The 13,884-nt window shown below is 40.4% G+C and overlaps 1 protein-coding gene across 2 annotated transcripts in view; it reads right to left on the bottom strand.

Annotated features, from left to right (window-relative positions):
- The window catches only part of TSHZ1 (teashirt zinc finger homeobox 1), a 74,679-nt gene that overhangs the window by 34,864 nt on the left and 25,931 nt on the right, over positions 1 to 13,884 (bottom strand). The window contains exon 1 of one of the 2 annotated variants that reach the window (XM_077933200.1): positions 3,850 to 3,917. The exons of the other annotated variant lie outside the window; for it this stretch is intronic. The gene's annotated coding sequence lies outside the window, so the exon portion shown is untranslated. Of the gene's footprint in view, positions 1 to 3,849; positions 3,918 to 13,884 lie in introns of those variants that run through there. 2 annotated transcript variants of the gene reach the window in all.

Here is a 13,884-nt window from a genome sequence, read left to right as displayed (position 1 = left end):
TTATTTTATATGGCTAAATATCAGCCTATCGCAGGGTTAAGGCCAATATGATGCCATTCATAACCAATATGATGCCATTCATAACCAGCAAGTAACCAACACCTAGCAAGATGGAAAATGAATGGTGGGTAAATATGGGCCATTGCTGGGAAATATATGACCTATGACTATAAGCTTGAACCAATGTGAGACCATGTATCAACACCTTTCATAGTGGGGCTGATACGTTGCCCGTGCCCAGCTAATATTATTACTTATGCCCTGCAATAGCTGCACTACTGCAAGTGCCCACCTCAATATTGCCCTCCCCCTTGCTTATCCACATGGTTGGCCCATTAAAGGCTACCATGGCTGCCAGATCTGCTTGCTCATGAATTTAGCCAATGCTGGCACTGTGATATGGAGCAATTCAGCACTTTGGGGGACCCAATAAGCACAGCCTTTCAAGAGGCTTCTGAAATCTGCAGCTGTGCCAGGATGAGGTTGGAAGATGCAGGATATAATGAAGGAAAGAGAAAAATATCATTTTGGTGAGAGAAGAAAATACCGTTTTAGCAGAAGCATACTTATTTCAGTGATGAGGAAAGGGGGGAAATGAGGGAATGCAAGTAAGACATTAAAATAATCAACAGGAAAAGAAAACAAACTGGGCTATACAAAAAGACTCTAATAGAAATGAAATGAAAAGCACAGAGGTACTGGTGAGGACTTGTGAATTTTGCTGCAAAGAATAGGGCAGCTGGAGGGTGATGAGGCAGTGAAAGATTATAACCATATTCAGGGAACTAGTGGTTTAGGTTTGTGCATGGTCAGTGAGACTGTTGACCTCTGTTTCCTCACACTCAATAGCCCCAGTGGTCATGCAAGAATAGTGATGCAGTTCCCTGTATTCTGACCTGTAACACCAGAATTGCATGTCTGATGAAAAGTCAAGACAAATATTTCCCAGAATAGCAAAACAGTGGGGAGAGGAGATTACAAAGTCTCCCTTGCCATGTTCATTTTGAAAGCTGAAGTGGTATCTAAAGATGTGTGAGTAATGTGTTTATCATTCTCAAGATAGCTTGTCCATAATTTTTGTGCGAAATGTTTACACATCTCCATTCTTGTGGCGTTTGTCATTACAAATACAGGCTAACCCTTGCATCTTTCCTTTTCCCACTGCTACACCCCCCACCAACTTGCACTTCATTGATATTCTCCCACCCAAAATGCTTCTCTTCACTGATTATATGCCCGATTTCAATTTGAGCAATAGTCCTTTGGATAACAGAGCCTTGTTAAAACATCCATTAAAAGTCTGTACCAGTCATTTAATGGCGGGAAAAATATTCTAATAGAGTTCCACTGGAGTTCCTTCATTAACTTTTAACATAGTTCTTTCTTACATTATGAAGGTGATAATCTAGGAACATTATACAGGGATATATTACAAATTTCAGACCAGTTTCCCATTCTCCATGGGGTAATAGTTAGGTCAGAGTTTTTTCAAGGCATTATTCCCCCTATTCATTTGTATCACTTTCTCCAAGTATCATTACAACTATAATTCATCAACTATTGTTTCATTGTAATTTTGAATCCTCTACATACTGCATATAGGTCTAAAGCAGCTTTGTATTTAACCACTCACCTGGTAGTCATAGCCATAGAGGTCAAGGAATTATATACAGGCAAGTGAGCAGGCTGGCAGAGGAGAGATGGACTGCTCTATCCCTCCCTTGCTTCCAGCACAGAAACCAAGCATAGGATGGAAGACACAAACACCCCTGTACTAGAAATGCTCGGCCAGCCCTCAACAGACTAGTAAAATTAAAAATTAAAAATGTGTGAGCTAGTAACTTTCCTAAACTCATTTATGAGGCTCATTTCAAGAGTACAGAATACAATACATAAATTCAGCTGTACAAGATCACTTATCCACCATTTCAAAGTGTTAAATTGCAACTGCAAGATCCCAAAATACTAGTGCTGTATTTTACTTCTGGTGGACAGTATCTCATGTCCCATTAAGTGGGGGGGGGGGATTCATTTGGGTAAATTCTTGCCAAATCTGTTTACACAGATTACCTCTCTTTGACTCCAATCTTCCTCGATATGTATATAACAACTAGAGGTCCAGAATGGGAATGTACATCCCCACCCGTATCATAAAGACATTACTAGCCATTTCAAGTGCTATATTTTTTAGGCTATGTCTAAAGCAGTGTTTCCCAACCTTGGGCCTCCAGCTGTTTTTGAACTACAATTCCCATCATCCCTGACCACTGGTCTTGCTAGCTAGGGATGATGGGAGTTGTAGTCCAAAAACAGCTGGAGGCACAAGGTTGGGAAACACTGGTCTAAAGAGCTATTGAAGACCCATAGCTCAGAGGAAGGAGCACAGCTCAGTGGTAGTGCATCTGCCTTGTATGTTGAAAGTCCCAGGTTCCCAGGTTCAATCCCTGGCATTTCCAAAGCTAGGGAAAACTCCTATCTGAAATCCTGGAAAAGCCACTAGCAGTCAGTGTAAACAGTACTGAGCTAGTTTAGCCATTGATCTAACTCTGTCTTACAAAACCTGGGTGAATATCAGAAGGCGAGTGGACAACCATACATGCTGCACATGCAGAAACCTACTTCCATATGCAAATCTGTCTTGCTGGCACATTTATGTTCTATGCAATCATCTTCATTTCATATACAGTACAGGAAATCCAGTCACTGAAATTTCATGTTGCAACTGATTGTTGCAATGGAGGCAGAGGTTACAATAGAATTTCTAACAGAGATTACAGTGGGATTCCTAGATATTAGCACATACAGCAGAACACAATTTTACTCCAATCCTATTCACCGTATCTTCGTGTTTGGTTGTGCTGGAAAGGAAAATAGTACTCTTATACATACTGTATGTCTATCAGACCTGGACAAAGATGCTTTCCTAGGCACAGCTACAGTGAATCAACAATAACTGTAACAGCAAAAGGATTAAAAATCCACTGTATTCTGCCACCTTCTACTCTGATTAATACTACTCATATATGTGTGTGTACCCACACAAATGTTCCAATTTAACTGAGAGCTCAGCATCCACACAGTGTGACCCTAAAACCCATTTATAGGCCTATCCTAGTATTAATTCCTTTGTTTCATTAAGTTTGTCCATCACTAGAGGATAAAGGGACATGAAAGTTCAAACTTACTTTATGATTACACCAATACAGCACCAACAAACAAAACAAATACACTTATAAAGCCTATTATCTACTTATGCTCAGCTGTGATTTGAGGATGGGTTAGTATCACCATACTGGAGACCAGAATGCGATGAACATGCCTTTACAAAGCAAATATTTGCTGAGGATGAACTTGAAACATCTTTTAGGAGAATAGTAACAACATTCTGGCAGTCAAACTGAACTAAACCCAAACTGAATCAAACCTTCCTTTTCCTTTATTGTGTAAGATCTTTGTAAGGCCATTCAAATGCTATTGGACTCCAACTGCCACCAGTCCTAGCTGGCATGGCTGATGATATCATGGATGATAGCTGAAGTCCAACAACATTTGGAGGGCCACAGGATTCTTATCTCTGGTTTAAGAACATAAGAACTCCCATACGGCATCCAACCAAGATCCATCCAGTTTAGGGCATACACACATTTGCCTTTTGCCCCATTCTTTCTAAGCAGAAGTCTGCACTTTATAACGCTCCATGTCCGAGGGTGGGGGTTTTTCTGCCCTGGCTCTCTTATTTCCCCCCACAAGGCAGATGGTGTTTGTTAGCCCGGTGGGGCAGAGGGTGCTGTTCTACAGCACTGGGGAGCAAGTTACAGCAACATATAAAGCAGAAATGTTTTCACTCACCAGTATCACTACAGAACAAACTTTCATGGTCCGTTAGTAAGGTATCTCTACCACTGGACTGGAGTGTTGTCAACAGGCACAGAGTGGAAATCTGGGAATTCCACTGCTGCTGGTTTCTTTTTCAGTTGGTGCCATTCCAATTCACATTTGCTTTTTCTCTCTTCTTCTTCTTTGGTGATCACTTGTAGCCGAGTAAGATTGTCTTCCATGAGCACGGTTTTAACAAGGAGTCTGTAAGTGACTGTGGAGGCCAATTCTGGATCCACACGTCCTTCCACAGTGGGGACATTGGTTTCCGGGCAGGAGTTGATTACGGTGTGGATTTGCCAAGCGTGCCTTCCTCCTAGCACGTTTCTTCCTTGCGTCCTGAGTTTGAGTGTCTTCAATGCCCATAACACCTTTGGTAAAAGCTGTTCTCCAACTGGAGCACTCGCAGGCCAATGTTGTCAGTGTTTATACTACACTTTTTTAGATTTGCCTTCAGACAGTCTTTAAACCTCTTTTGTTGACCACCAGCATGACGCTTTCCATTTTTAAGTTCGGAATAGAGTAGTTGCTTTGGAAGATGACCATCAGGCATCCGCACAACATGACCAGTCCAACGAAGTTGATGTTGCAGAATCATTGCTTCAACACTGGTGATCTTTGCTTCTTCCATTTTTCTTCCATTTGCTTTGCTATTTCACCAACTCTCAAAATCTTTCTTCATCTCTGACTCTTCCAGATGAGCTAACCCAAACTCCCGGTGTCATTTCCCCCCCTCTTTTTCCTGCAGCTGCTGTGTTCTTTCCTCATGTATCCTCTGCATCTCCATCATTTCTTGATGTCACTCTTGATGCTACCACACCAAAGTCAAGATTTTGTCCAGGACAGCTGTGCTCCAACCATAAAGACTGAGACACACGCTCATTTCTCTGTGCTTGATCTCATGTTTCTTCTTTAATAATTAAGTTTGGCATCATTCATTTGCAATGCACCAGATGCAATTTTCTTCATTCTATCCCCAACCCCTCAAAGGGGTCCTAAATCCAACCAAAGATCTTTTGCACTGATTTGATGCTCTGTCAGGTACCTCTTATAACTAATTATGTTCAGACTAATTAGGTTCTGCAATGTTCAGCTTTTAGATGTCACAGGCTGCCAATGAAATGTCATCAACCTGCTCATCTTGAGGGCGTTTGATCTCTATATTACATAGGGCCTTAAGACTTCTGTCTGAAAAAAAACATTTTCTGAGCTGTATCACAGAGTTATTTCTCTGCCACCAAACCTCTATGAAATATTCTTCATCCAGAATAGGAGTCAGTTTGGAGAGTAAACCTAGGCCAGGCCTATGACTCTCACTATCTGCATCCAGCATCTTTCTAAACATCACCACCCTCCAGACATCTTGTAGAGGAGGCATGCAAGAAATGGCCTCAGATGATGATTGCAGGGTTTGGGTCGGTTCATATGGGAAGAGGTAGACCATGAGATATTGTGGTCCTGAGCTGTATAAGGCTTCATAGGTCAAAACCAGCGGTTTGATTTAGGCCCGGGGTAAAAATGAAGTCAATAAAAAAGAAGGCAATTTAGAAAATTAACCATGAAATATTGTCCAGTTTATTTCTTCTGGTTACACACTAATATAGTTTGCTAATCTTGCATTGAAAGTTACTAACCATATACTTACCTCTAGATTAGAACCATGATAGACACTAATTCCCCTGGAAAAATTATTTCTAAACCAGCCTTGTAGACAAAATATGGTCACCTTTTGGGAGGGTGTGTGTGGAATTTTGCTTCAAGGCTTTTAAACAATTCAAATTACTTCAAATTTGAAACCCGCGAATGGGTGTTAACTCTGGAACTGTCCCTTTCCTGTGTGTTGCTACTTATTAAAGGCACATGGTACAGGAAATGAATAATTACGTTTCGTAGCAATCATACCAGTTAGCTAGGCACATATTCACCTAGAAACCATACTTCTTTTGTTCTGTCTAGCAAGATGCTGAGCAGATACACACATCTGTCAATCAGACATGAAAGTGTGTTGGCACTAGATGAGATATTTAGTGCAGGTCTGTGCTGAGTTGAGACACTTTCAGTGTGTATCCAAGCAAAACGTGCAACTTCATGTTCATCTGCTACAAAAAATGACTTTGGAAAGAAATCCGACCCATTTTGCATAGTTCTGGAGTACTGTCTTTGTTCGCGACTCAGATTTAGTCACAAAACTATAGTAGTGAGAAATCTAAAAATGCAAAATGAAGTAAATTGTGCATCCTGTAAGTTTTCCATTATCACATAAGGAACAATAAATGCAGAAAAGTTAACATCAATAAGGTGATATCTAAGTAAACATCCACCCTTCCTTATTTATACCTAAGAACTGGAATTCCTCATGCACACCCTAAATTCTGTGGGGGAAAAGTGACTAACCATTATTATTATTATTATTATTATTAGTCCAATGATTTCACAAAGTGTGGGATATTCTCAGGTTCAAGAAGCTTATGTACCAAATTAAAGCTATCGTGGGCAGAGATGCAGCAAAGACCTTTCTGCTTATTTGGGGTCTAATTAGTATGACAGGAGCCTTGCTAGATCAGCAGCAAACTCCCAGAAATATAAAATGATACATGCATGTTAAAGCCTTGCAAGTTCTGCCTCATGACATGGCTCTATAGTTCACATTCAGAGGTGTTCCCTGTATCATGCCTTATTTGTCACTTCTCTAGCACTCGCTTTCTTTGCAAGTATGACTGTAACTTTCATTGCTCTAGATCTTGTGTTCTGCTCATTTTACGTACACACTCTAATTATTTTGCTTTTGATACTGTTCACATTTATGCTTATGTTAGGTTTTGGTTTTGAAAAATTGTGTGTGAACAGCTCAAAGAAGGCTTTACAAATAAAGAGCTTTTTAAAAGAAAAAGGGAACTGAAGGAGAACAAACCTAAAACAATATTCCAATGGTACTCCACACACAATTACCAATTTTTTCGGCTGAAACATGCGTTGCTGGATGTACAAGGGAATTAAGGCAGATTTAATACATATCTTTCGGAGCTGTAAAAGAGCAATACTTAAATGTATATTTAAATAAAATAAAATAGAAATAGAAAAGTTCAGGAAAGCTGTGCAATTCTTGCAGATTTTTTTTAATGAAGTGCAGAGAAGAAAGAGGAGGGGGTAAGAGAGAGAGGAAAGATGACAGAAACTGAAAACCAGGCAGGTATCACTGTGGACAATCCTACTGCACTACCATAATGCTACTGCCTACAATTCTAAGGAATATGTTCAGTTCTAATTCAAGTTAGTCTCAAACTCCCTGCATTTATGTAATCTCAACATTAAATGAATTGCAACTAACCAGAATCCTACCAAACAGAAGGGAACTCATTTGCGATACACACATATCACATATCTTAATTTTGCTAGACAGTGGAAAATAAGTAAACCAACAAAAATGATTTTCTGGCAAAACAGTTTTTGAAAGAAGCATCCTACCCTTCTGTTTCAAAATATAGTGGAAGCTCGGGTTGCGAACATAATCCGTGACGGAGGCACGTCCGCAACCCACAGCATTCATAACTGCAGCGCTGCGTCCACACATGCACGTGACACGATTTGGCGCTTCTGCAAATGCGCAAAGCACGATTTAGCGCTTCTGTGCATGCAGCAAAACCCGGAAGTAACCCTTTCCGGTACTTCCGGGTTTCCCGCGCTCCGCAACCTGAAAACGTGTAACCCGAATCGCCTGTAACCCAAGGTACCACTATACTTGAATCTTGCTAACAGAAACTTCCACTGCTGCTATATCACAGGAAAGCCAAATACCAACTGTAAGAGATTATCATACTAGCAATATTATTTATTCTCTAGTCATTTGTGGTCTGTAACTGGGCCTGCAGGCAGTAATTTTACTGCACTGGAAGTCAACATGTAAGTAAAATTATCAATGATAAACCATATGCACTGGGAGAGGATATGCTCTCCGACAAGTTAATACAAAGAGTATTAATGGTAACTTAGTTCTGTTGGCCATATATAGGTCCGTTCTCAGATTACTGGTTGAGAGCTGAGCACATTATGCCAAAAGAATGCTACTCAAACACAAGACAATGAATATAATTTACAACTTCTAGTAATAAACTGCTTTACTGCTTTGTCATGTAATAATCACTTACAACAAGATTTTGCCATAGTGGTATAACCACCATTAAGTATCCACCTAAGCAGAAGGCTTACGTGAAGTTCACTTCTCTTAGCAAAATAGACCGAGAAAACTAACTTTACCAGAGAAAAACAATAGCCTGCTCTACATACATGCATGAGAGGTCGCACACTCTCAGGAAATAAAGTCATCAATTTCTGAAAGTAAATATTCCATTTGGCTGATGTAATTTATCAAATGTTTACAACCAAGTAAATAAAATGATCACAGCAACATGACATTTTGTACCAGAGTTGTGAGCAACTTTTCTCTTTCACATTTTGGCATTTTGATAGCAATGACACATTGTTCTATGTTCTTCATTATCACTGTTTAGCTATTTTCACCTGTGTTTTCTACTGAATTTGACTTTTGATTGCCTGTCCATTTTCAGTGCTTTCTGCCCTTGACACTATCCAATTTATTTATTTCCATGATCCAAGAAAAACCACAGAATGCTTTGATCATTTGTAGCAAATAAAATTGCAGAGCAAAAGTGCACAGGGTAGTGATCAGACAGCAGAATTTTAAAACAGCTGGACTAGTAATTAATTTTAAAACAGAAGAAGTGGTTAAAGTTCATCAAAAGGGGGGGGGGGGAGAAGCATGTCAATGCTGAGAAACCTTTATCCGTGGAAAAGAAATTTAAAACCTAGGTAAAGCTCATCTCAAACACTCAAATCAGACTCTCAGGCTGTGTCTAGGTGGAAGTTTTCCAATGCCTGTGGCACTAAACAGAAAATGAATATCTAAGGAAGACGTACTAGTGCATGCTTTAGTGCTACAATTTCTGATCTGGCCTGTACCCCTTGGATAGATCCTGCTAATCTTTTTGCATCAGAAGGAATCTCCACGTGGCTTGCAGCAGTAAGGCACACCAATTCAGGGCATCTTTTAAATGTCTGGGTTTGGAAGCACCCACAAAATCCTTTCTACCACAACACAGTGAAATACATTTTTTTTAAATCGAAATGCACAAGAAAACATACTGTTACATAGTCTGTTCTTCCGCTAGGCATGAGCTATTCCAGAGGACAGTGATAACAGATTTAGTTTGGATGAGAGAGCATTGGGGGAATTAGGCTGTCTTTGTAATGTCTGGGGGGCCCTCCAAGCTGGTTTTGTTTGGCTTGTTTGTTTGGTGTGTTTGTGTGGGTAATCTGCCATATCACCAGTGCATTACAGGTGGATTTATACTGGACCATCCACACATCTTTCTATTTCATTAGTGTTTCTGTAATGCTTCCGCAATGTTACCACATTATTGCTGTTTGGAGGGACACACCTGCACTACAGTGCAACAGAAGAAGGAGCAAACAAACAAACAAACATGTTACATTTGTAACAGGATTTCAGCAGAAAGCTATGGGACACGCGCTGGTTGGAAATGAAGAACTATGTCTGTCCTGTAACGTTTGCAGGCGCAATATTGAAAGCAAGATCGTGTATAGCCATCCCAATATCATCATGCACACAAGTCATTATGAAAGAGAAAGATGCCCAGAGGGGCCCTCATTTATTTGCAATATGCAAGCATACCACTGTAAGATCAACTCTTTATTCAACTGATGGTGACAAAATGACTTTAATTGGAACAAACTCTACCACACACATATAGGACATGGGAAAAGCCCACCAGAAGTCTCTCTTCAAATGCCTCAGGGCCCATATCAAGAGCTCCTGAGCTTTTTGTAAAACCTAGACTGGAACAGCTCCTGACTCTGGTGAACTGGAATGTATAAAACACAGACAGGATTCCCTTAACATTACAACCATAAATGGAAGCAAGGAACAGAGTATCTGCCACTCTGCACTAGACCGATCCTGAACTCCAAGACTATGCTTCATCTTCAACCAACACACACCATTTACTTCATTTGTCGATCTCTCCTGAAAACTACCAGTTTCTAGTGTCCCCTTGTTTCAATTCTCGGCTATTGACTACAGCACTCCACCGGCTTCGGGGTTAGCCTTCATGCCTCATAGCTGGTTATCTAACTTGCTCTTGCACAGACTTCTTCAGGCTTACTTTAAGGTTTTCTACAAACTTCTTCTGAAGTTTTTCTACCTAGAGTATTGTGAGGAATCAGTTAGTGCACTGTCACTTTTGATCCAGTGGATACCATGGCTTTTGATCCAGTGGACACCTCTGCTAATAAAAAGGGAGGGGAGGGCGTTTTTGCCAGTTCTCCTTTCCCCCTCAACATCTTCATGCCACCTTCAACCCTGTTCTGGAAGGTTCCTCAACTCAGTTTTTAGGGGGTGCTGGCAACTGCACGGGGGAGGGAAAATCTGCAAAACCTGTCTGCTTTCCCCTTCTGTTAGCTGAAACAGAAGCCCTTCAGGGAGAACAAGATCACCAACTGGTTTCCACCATCTGCTGCTATTTCTTACATTCAATCTCATTTTCTCTCAAGGGAACACAATCCCACTTTTCACACCAGTGTCACATACTCCCCACTTACCCAAGAGGTTTTAAATTCTAGGGAGACAGCACCACCAGATTGAAATACTTCTCCTTCCTGAGTTCTCATAGTGCTTTATTAAAGCTATCTATCCTAACGAATATCGCCATACCTTTTGAACGTACTTCCTCTTTCAGAGTAGCCTGCCTCAAATGGTTGTTGGAAAGATGAAATGAGATAACTATGGAATTCACGTACGGACTCACCAAATGAAAATATTGTCATTGTGTCTTCTCTTGCTTGATCTTATGCTACATATTATTTTAGAGGGGGTTTCCCCATTATTTCCTTTTGTCTGCATGCAAATGATTTCCCTTTCTGTCATAATTTACCAATTTTAATAAAAACACAGGGATAACTGTGTATGCTGCCTTGACTTCTCTGGTGGGACAAATTTGATAAACGATCAAAACGGAAAACAAACGTTTTTCTGTTTGCCAAACGTTGCAGCGGAATTACAGTTACTCTCACATGAGAAATGAAGTTTACACGTGTCCAATCTCAAATAACTGCAGAAAGCTTATACCGAAGCATCAGCTATAGTTCAACCCTTTCTTGTATTTTCCTCCTCCCCTTCCTTTCCTACCCAATCTCTGGAGAGAGCTTTGGTCATCCAGAATAGAAACTCATCTCCTTTGTCTGGCATTCCACCTCAAAAATAGTATGCCCCATCTGTTACATAAAACATTACTTCCAGGCTGAAAAATTTTTCAGATTGCTTTGGAAATTTGTTCTGTACTCTCAAACAAAACAAAACAAACAAAACAGATAAAGATGTACAGAGACCTCCTTTGTAAGCTCTGTGATTTCTGTGTTGAAAGACATGCATTTGATAGCAGACAATTCCCAACTCTGGTAGAATTAAAGAACTTGAAAACCAAGAAGGTTGAGCATTGGGCTGAGTGACTGCAACTGGGTTGGAAGAAGAAGTTTCAGCTCCTCGCTGAACAAAAATATGGTGAAGAAGAGCAGGTAGAGAAAAAGGAATATCAGCTAGTTCAGTAGAAGCAAACAGTGCCCTCCATATATTGTTAGACCACAACTTGCTTGATCTCCAACCACTGGCCATGCTGGATTGGGCTGGTAGGATTCATAGTTCAGCAACACCTGGCAGGCACCACATTGACTACTCTTTTTTAAAAACAACAATATTTTATTGATTTTTTTGAATTAATATGGAATGACAATGCCCACATCCAACAGTACTGCCTCCCCATCCCTACCCTCCAGAGGTTCCTTGTAGGAAAACACTGTTCCAAAGTGTGAGGTGTGAGCCTGGTGGCTCCTGAGTGAGATGAATCAGATACAAGAGAGACGGAATGATAGAACATGGCTCTTATTAATTTTTATAATGTCGATATAGGCTATTTTGGGATCTTATCTTTCTTACAACTCCTTGCTACCCTTTAGCTTTGAGCCCTTGAGGACAGGGATTAATATCAGCAGTGCGATTTTTCTAGAAAAATAGGTGCTGGAACTCACCATGCACTTCTCCCTTATTTTCTTAGAATGGCAATGGCGCCCACGTGACAAGAGCTGGAGCTGAGATCCAGTGAGCTCCAACTGAAAAGAAAGCCTTGAGTATTAGCCATATGATTGAAACCTGACCTACTGTGATCAAGTAGTCACTCATATAGATATATGGACCAAACTCCAGGCATTATAGAAGTTTGCCTTCAATGTATTCAGGAATAAACATTATACCCCTTACTAGTGCTAACTACCCAGGTCCAAGACTACAAAAGAGAATTGCTAGCCAGATGAAGCAGTGTTGTGGTTTTCAATGCTTTGAAAGAAAGAAAAAATGAAAACAAAACCCTGCCTCCTTCAAGCAGCAAAATGACAACCAGGAGCTGAGAGCTAAGAAAAAGTTGAAGGCGCTTATAGCAAAAAATAATAAAAATAAAAATACCTCAAGCGGAAATTCTGTGTCACAAACTACAAACCGAGCAGCATCAAATCCATGGTTGCCAACCACCCTTTCATTACTCCTGGGAGTTATATCACACCTGTGACTTCCTCTGCAGTAGAGTTGGAGTGGGAGACACTGAGACTTCGGGGCACATCCATAGCATCTTTTCAACAAAGGAAGTACACTTGCACAAACTAGCTCTCACCACATCAGTGGGGAAAGTGGAAAAGCAAAACACACTTTTGCAAGCACCCAAAACTCCTACACACAGTACAGATTGTCACTAGCTTGTCAAGTTAGATTCTGCACAGCTGAAAACATAATGACCTAGGCAACTGCAGCAAGCTTCTGAATACTAGTTACTGGGGAGCTCAAGTGGGGAGGGTGATGTTGCAGTCAGGTCCTTCTTGTGAGCTTCCCACTGGAATCTCATTAGACACTGAGAAAACAGAATACTGGACCAGATAATCCATGGTCTTGTTACCACAAGGCTAAACTTTTCTGCCTACCTAGTTGTCTCATCAATCACACTTATCAAAAGTATGGATAAACCACCAGCAAAGCCTGGAAAATATAAAATTATATATTCATACCAAAGACTAGTAATCTCAATGTCTGGTGAAGCTTTCTAGTTCACTATGGAAAGTGATTACCAGGCCATGCCTTATTTATCATGAGTCCATCATTTGATTTATTTGTATGCATGGCACTAGCTTCCACGCATGTGCTGTAGATTTTAACTGATCCTTATTTTATGTAAAGGCTCTAATTATTTTATTTTTCTTACTTTCCATATTTATGCTACGTTTGGTTTTATAAACCTATGTGAAAATAGTATAATAATAATAATTTAAAATTGGTAATTGTTTTAAAGAAGCATAAGGGTTTTATCACCAGTACAACTTTGCATCAGTTTCCTCAAAAGTGTGCATAGTTCCCAAATGTGTTGTGTGGGCTTTTTAAATCCGTATTTCCTACTTCAGCAGAGGCGAGCAAATTGTGTTACACCGACAGCACACATTTAAAGCACATTTAAAACAATTTAATAGTCATGGTTTCCCCACACAGAATCCCGCGAACTGTAGTTTGCCCCCCACAAAGCTACAATTCCCAGGACTCTTAACAAAATGAAGTATGAATTTTGGGAGAAGGAATTAATTCCCCTGTCGACAATGCCTTTTGCCCTGGCTGGACCGAGCCAGCAGGTTTTAAGTAATGACAGTTTCTGTGTAAGAGAATCTACCATCACAACCTTTGGAATGCTCTGCCTATATGCAGTCATCTGAAGCTACGAACCAAAAAGAGAAAAAAAATTGTCAAGGCTGCTGAGCCCTTGTCCTGTTTAGCACTGTTGATCAAGATAGAGTGCATCTACTGAAAGCAGTGTTGTAACCAGTAGAATCGCTGCAGTAGTGTTTTGGCAAGAACTCTCAGGAGCATGTCACAGGTCAGAGTTTTAC

The sequence above is a fragment of the Podarcis muralis genome, chromosome 8, assembly GCF_964188315.1.
Source record: "Podarcis muralis chromosome 8, rPodMur119.hap1.1, whole genome shotgun sequence".
NCBI lineage: Eukaryota > Metazoa > Chordata > Lepidosauria > Squamata > Lacertidae > Podarcis > Podarcis muralis.
Note: the sequence above shows the minus strand (reverse complement) of the source record. Positions and strands in the feature narration are given on the sequence as shown.